Source organism: Pithys albifrons, chromosome 6 (assembly GCF_047495875.1).
Source record: "Pithys albifrons albifrons isolate INPA30051 chromosome 6, PitAlb_v1, whole genome shotgun sequence".
Taxonomy (NCBI): domain Eukaryota; kingdom Metazoa; phylum Chordata; class Aves; order Passeriformes; family Thamnophilidae; genus Pithys; species Pithys albifrons.
In genome coordinates this window covers 66,334-73,597 of record NC_092463.1, presented here as the reverse complement: position 1 = coordinate 73,597, position 7,264 = coordinate 66,334, and positions in this window count along the sequence as shown.

Genomic DNA, 7,264 nt, shown 5'->3' with positions numbered 1-7,264 from the left:
TCGGGCCGCGTGTGGCGGGGGGGCGGAGGGGCGGGGGTCGTGCCGGGAGCGAGCAGAGAGGGCAGAGCGGCGAAGCCGGAGGCGGCACAGCCCCCAGCTAGCTCCGCCTTCCCGCCGGCAGAACGGCACCCACCGGCGGGCGCGCCTGTCAGTCTCGTCGGATCCAGCCCTCTGCTCGCTCCCCCTCCCCGCCGGCGGCGCGGCACCCCACCGGGGGGACTCTTAGATTTTTCATGTAGTTTTCGTCATATTTTTTGAATGTTAAAGGGCGCGAAGCGCGGTGCCGACCCCCCGTGGCCGCGCCCATCCCGCACCGGCTGGACACGCCCCACCGTGACCACGCCCCCGCCCCGCTGGCCGAGCGGTCAAGGCGCCCGCCTGGGACGCGGCTCTCTCTCCCCAAACGCCGGTTCGAATCCCGCCCTCGGCCGCCCCCCGTCTGCCTCGCCGGCGCCGCCTGGCGGACACGACCGAGAACTGCAGCTCAGCCGAGCGCCTTCGTTCCCCCCCCCGCATGCCGCCCGGGGCCCGAGCGGGAAGTCGGTGGATCGACGGGCGCGGGGGGAACGGCGCTTTTTCTACAGCCGCGGCTTCCACTCCCGCCGTCGGCCACCAACAAAACCTCCTATTTGATTTATTATTTTATGTTATTTGTATTGGTTTCTTCGTTACCATTTTTAGGTTGATTTCGGCTCTTCTCACCTGGTCTCCAGGTTCCCGTGCCAAAGCTCCCACAAGCAGTGCCAGTCAGGAGCCGCCCGGCCTTTACCTCCCCCACACAGACTGTTTGCTGCCAGCACCAGCAGCTTTTTGGGCTGACATGTGGAAAGTCGGCCGGCACCCACGGAATTGCCTTTGCTCCCTTCCTAAAGGAACAAAGCTTCCCGAGTTGCAGCCCCAACAACTCCTTCACCAGATGAGTTTATTGAAACAACTTTTCAGAGCAGGCATTTCTGAGCGTACTCCATCAATCCCAAGAGTTCAGAAAAAACACTGTCCGCTGTCCAAAGGAACTGTGCATGTTACAAAGGGGATGTTTTTACATCCTCATTTATACCACCCCACAAACATAAATGGCACTCATTATGCAAATTGCTATAACTACCCTAAAAAAAGTAGGGCACACGTGGAAACAGCTCTTTACCCGAGGCTGCTACAGCTGCCCCATGCCTTGGACCCCAAGATCAAGTCACTAGTGTAAAGATGAACGAATCAACAGATTTGCTACAGTTTTCTTCTTTATTGACCTTGAAATTCCATGCTTTTTTGAAAACAATATTCTTACACGGTATTTAGTGGAGAGTGCAGCCTTTGACTATTTACTACAATATAAATGCTTCAAGATTCTTTTCGCCCTCATTGTTCTTGACATCTGTAGCCACGCTAATGTAAGGCATGACAGCAGAAAACCAACCAAAAAAACCTCAAAAAAGAACCCAGCAGAAAACCCTCTAAACCAAATCCCTACACAGAGTGGATTTAATCAACTAACAAAAGAAAAGAAGATCCAGAGTTCAGGGGGAAACCATTACTAGAAAATCGCAGGTATTTGGAAATTAGGAAGTGCTGCCATGAACACGTGCACCATCAGCACACGTTGTCATTGTAAAGAATTCAGCATTGAGTTTGGAGTTCCCTTTTGAAAAACAGTCTTCTGAGTTGATATTCTGAACGCAAACCACTTTTTACCTGCTCCACTTGGAGTGCAGCCCAGCTGCTTCTTAAAGGTCAGGTTCCATTCCAATGTGCGTACTCTTGAGCTCACAAAATTTTCACACAGTTGAATGTTTTACCAGTCCTTTGGAGCGAGATGATCATTTTATTGTCAAAATAAGTAACCTTGATGAAAGCCAATTGCAACAGTACATCTTTATACCCAGTGTCAAAGCAACGTGATGTTATAAATAATTGCATACAATGTATTACACAGAAGAAGTTATACACATTCCAGGTAACCATGGAGCAATTGACAGCAGTAGAGGACTACTGAGCATGGGCACAAAGTATTTTTCAGAACAGGATTTGTGGAAACTTAAAGGAAAAAGTAGCCTCTGGAAAGATGACAATCTTTGCATAACATTTTTGTTTTAAATGAAGTCAATGATTTTTATTTTTCAGATGCTGTTTATAAGAATACAATTTCTATTTAAACAAACATAAAGGCTCTAAACTTAAGACACTCTACATATGTACATAATTTACACATCAGGAATGGTTTTCTTATTTGCTTGAGTCTCTCAGTGCTCCACTTCTTCTCTGCAGAGCACAGCTGCACTCTGCCAGCCCCAGAGACCCGGGGACCGCCAGGAACTTACAGTGTCCTAGAGAAACCCCCAAGAAGCCCCAACATCCTCAGGGACCCAGTGACACAGAACAGGAGTCCAAGAGAAACCAAGGGACCAAGGCTACAGGTGGGCCACCGAGAGGCTTTGCTGCCTCCTCGGAAAGAAGGGCTGAGGCTAGCCTCTGCTCTCTGGCCAGCCTCGAAGCCCCTCCACAAGCCAGGCCAAGTCTGAGAGCATTGCCTTCTGCTGCTGTGCAGTACGGATGGCACCCCACAGCTTGCTACACAGAGCCCCTCTTTCCCTCCTGGGAAGCCTAAGCTACGCTACCTGCTTTTCTAGGGGGACAAAGGGACACGCTCGCTCTCTCACTCACACCGACAAAGACAAGACAGAGACACAAAGGGGCAACGTCCCAGGAGAGGGAGCAAGCTCTGAGCAGCAACCTGCGGCGAGCCATTCCTGACGCCCAGCAGCGGGAGAACACGGCCTCAGACTTGCCCTGGCCTGCCCAGACACCTCAAGCCCCTGACTACGCAGGGCGGCTTCAAGGCTGGACAACGAACACAGGCTGTGACATGCCCAGGCTACAGGGGGGTCACCGTGGCCAGCAGCCGCCACCAGGCTCAAGGTGCCAAGGCAAAGAAAAAAAAGCCCTGTTGTTTACACGGTGGGCTGCGGTCCGGAGAACTGCATTCGCCTATCAGGTGAGGCCAAGCGGACTCTCACCCTCCTTCCAAGGTCGCCCCCTCTCTATGGGCAGCCAAAGGAGAACCGTGGCAAAAGGCCAATAACACCAAACCCCGTTTACATGGAGAGTTGCCCAGAACAAAGCCACCCTGAAGGTGCCCACCGCACTCCTACGTGTATGCCTGTCCCGGTGATGGCCGGGAGAGTTTGTCAGGACAGCCTTTCTTGTACCCTCTTGACCTCGACGCTGCTGATCCTCTTCTGAACTCTTCTGCCTCACCGTCCCGCACTCCTGGCTCTGCTTTCTTCTCGGATGGCTTCCGTCAAGCAAAGAGAATAACACAGTTGAGTCCGAGAAGCTCCAACTCCTTCAAGTCAGTGAAACGGGCACCCAGAGCGAGCTCCCCAAGCCACCATCACCTGCCCACTCCCACCACACCCCCCCACGGCTCCACACAACGCTCCAACTTCCACTGGTGTCACCTCCGCGTTTTCCCACGTCAGCACTGCCGTCCGCACGATGCCTCCGCTCTCTTCTCCCATGGTTTCTGCAAAGGAAGGAGGACACAGGCAGGTGTGAGAAACACCAGCTCCTCCGTAGGAAGCAGACAGGGACCCTACATCCCCAGAGGGAGACCTCCAAGTCACTCCAAACCCACCCACAGAGCCCCCCTCTGACACAAACCTCTCCAAACCTCACCTTGAGTGGTCACGGCGACGCCCCGTCTGCTGCTGGGAGCCAGGCCCTCTGGGCAAAGGAAGCTGGGCATACAAAGCACTGGCCAACGAGGCTGCACCTCTGACTACAGAGGGCTCGAGACGCTGCTAGTCTGCAAAGTGCCCGGGACTCCAGGGCACTGGCCCAGACTTACGGGCGGCCCTGGGCCCACAGGCCTGCGGAGGCTCCTTCTCTCCGCCTCGAGGGCACCCAGACCCGCTCCCCGCTAACGGGGCGGTCGCCCCGCACAGCCTGCCAGCTGAGGGAGCACCGAGGCTCCCAGACCCAGACCCCGATTACGGGCGGGTGCACACCCAGGGAGCCACAGGACTCGGCTTCCCCCTGCACTAATAGCAATAAGATTCCAGTACCAGGAAAAACAGCTAACGGCCTAAGGCCTGGGGGCCTTCCTCCACGGACAGGGAGCTGCACACCTCCCGGCCCTGGACCTCGGAACGGCCAGGGCCAGGAATACCCACCTGATTACAGGGGCTCCCTCCAACCGCCCGCCGAGCACTGGGGTCGTACAAAGCCCCGCTTACAAGGCTGCCCCTTCTAGGCTCGGCACCCCCAACAATGCCCTCCACGGCCTAAGGTCGCGAGGACAGGGCCCCAGCCCTGAAGACAGGGCGGGCACATGCTGGCACGTCACCAGCAGCACTGGCACAGACCCAGGCCCTGGCTACAGGCGGGTCACCGAGAGGCTTTGCTGCCTCCTCGGAAAGAAGGGCCGAGGCTGGGCCGTGTCTCCGTTTCTGGGTTTTGAGGGCACGCCCCGGTTGTTGCACACAGCTCCTCTTTCCCTCCTGGGAAGCCTAAGCTACGCTACCTGCTTTTCTAGGGGGACCAAGGGACACGCTCGCTCTCTCACTCACACCGACAAAGACAAGACAGAGACACAAAGGGGCAACGTCCCAGGAGAGGGAGCAAGCTCTGAGCAGCAACCTGCGGCGAGCCATCCCTACTGCCCACAAGCAGGAGACAACGGCCTCAGACTCGCCCTGGCCTGCACAGAGGCCTCAAGGGCCTGACTACGCTCAAGGGCTTCACGGCTGGCCAAAGAACAGCGGCTGTGACGCGGCCCAGCTACAGGGGGTCACAGTGGCCAGCAGCCGTCAGCAGGCACAAAGGTGCCAAGGCAAAAAAAAAAGCCCTGCCCTGTTTAAAGGGTGGGCTGGGGTCAGGAGACCTGCATTCTCCTATCGGGTGTGGCCAAGGGGACTCTCCCTCTTCCTTACAGGGTTGTCCCCCTCTTTCTGGGCAGCCAAAGGAGAACCGTGGCAAAAGGCCAACACTACCAAAGGAAAGACCCAGCCCTGTTTACAGGGGGGGTCACCCAGCGCAAAGCCAGCGGGGGCACCCTGAAGATGCCCTCCGCACTCCTACGTGTATGCCTGACCCCGTGATGGCAAAGTGGTTCATTTACCAAGAAGGCCTTTCTTGTGCTCCCTCTTGACCTCGACGCTGCTGATCCTCTTCTGAACTCTTTTGCCTCGCCGTCCCACGCTCCTGGCTCTGCTTTCTTCTCGGATGGCTTCCGTCAAGCAAAGAGAATAACACAGTTGAGTCCGAGAAGCTCCAACTCCTTCAAGTCAGTGAAACGGGCACCCAGAGCGAGCTCCCCAAGCCACCACCACCTGCCCCCACTCCCACCACCCCCCCCCACGGCTCCACACAACGCTCCAACTTCCACTGGTGCCACCTCCGCGTTTTCCCACGTCAGCACTGCCGTCCGCACGATGCCGCCGCTCTCTTCTCCCATGGTTTCTGCAAAGGAAGGAGGACACAGGCAGGTGTGAGAAACACCAGCTCCTCTGTAGGAAGTAAACCGGGACCCTACATCCCCAGAGGGAGACCTCCAAGTCACTCCAAACCCACCCACAGAGCCCCCCACTGACACAAACCTCTCCAAACCTCACCTTGAGTGGTCACGGCGACGCCCCGTCTGCTGCTGGGAGCCAGGCCCTCTGGGCAAAGGAAGCTGGGCATACAAAGCACTGGCCAACGAGGCTGCACCTCTGACTACAGAGGGCTCGAGACGCTGCTAGTCTGCAAAGTGCCCGGGACTCCAGGGCACTGGCCCAGACTTACGGGCGGCCCTGGGCCCAAAGGCCTGCGGAGGCTCCTTCTCTCCGCCTCAGGGGCACCCAGACCCGCTCCCCGCTAACGGGGCGGTCGCCCCGCACAGCCTGCCAGCCGAGGGAGCACCGAGGCTCCCAGACCCAGACCCCGATTACGGGCGGGTGCACACCCAGGGAGCCACAGGACTCGGCTTCCCCCTGCACTAATAGCAATAAGATTCCAGTACCAGGAAAAACAGCTAACGGCCTAAGGCCTGGGGGCCTTCCTCCACGGACAGGGAGCTGCACACCTCCCGGCCCTGGACCTCGGAACGGCCAGGGCCAGGAATACCCACCTGATTACAGGGGCTCCCTCCAACCGCCCGCCGAGCACTGGGGTCGTACAAAGCCCCGCTTACAAGGCTGCCCCTTCTAGGCTCGGCACCCCCAACAATGCCCTCCACGGCCTAAGGTCGCGAGGACAGGGCCCCAGCCCTGAAGACAGGGCGGGCACATGCTGGCACGTCACCAGCAGCACTGGCACAGACCCAGGCCCTGGCTACAGGCGGGTCACCGAGAGGCTTTGCTGCCTCCTCGGAAAGAAGGGCCGAGGCTGGGCCGTGTCTCCGTTTGTGGGTTTTGAGGGCACGCCCCGGTTGTTGCACACAGCTCCTCTTTCCCTCCTGGGAAGCCTAAGCTACGCTACCTGCTTTTCTAGGGGGACCAAGGGACACGCTCGCTCTCTCACTCACACCGACAAAGACAAGACAGAGACACAAAGGGGCAACGTCCCAGGAGAGGGAGCAAGCTCTGAGCAGCAACCTGCGGCGAGCCATCCCTACTGCCCACAAGCAGGAGACAACGGCCTCAGACTCGCCCTGGCCTGCACAGAGGCCTCAAGGGCCTGACTACGCTCAAGGGCTTCACGGCTGGCCAAAGAACAGCGGCTGTGACGCGGCCCAGCTACAGGGGGTCACAGTGGCCAGCAGCCGTCAGCAGGCACAAAGGTGCCAAGGCAAAAAAAAAAGCCCTGCCCTGTTTAAAGGGTGGGCTGGGGTCAGGAGACCTGCATTCTCCTATCGGGTGTGGCCAAGGGGACTCTCCCTCTTCCTTACAGGGTTGTCCCCCTCTTTCTGGGCAGCCAAAGGAGAACCGTGGCAAAAGGCCAACACTACCAAAGGAAAGACCCAGCCCTGTTTACAGGGGGGGTCACCCAGCGCAAAGCCAGCGGGGGCACCCTGAAGATGCCCTCCGCACTCCTACGTGTATGCCTGACCCCGTGATGGCAAAGAGGTTCATTTGCCCAGAAGGCCTTTCTTGTGCTCCCTCTTGACCTCGACGCTGCTGATCCTCTTCTGAACTCTTTTGCCTCGCCGTCCCACGCTCCTGGCTCTGCTTTCTTCTCGGATGGCTTCCGTCAAGCAAAGAGAATAACACAGTTGAGTCCGAGAAGCTCCAACTCCTTCAAGTCAGTGAAACGGGCACCCAGAGCGAGCTCCCCAAGCCACCACCAC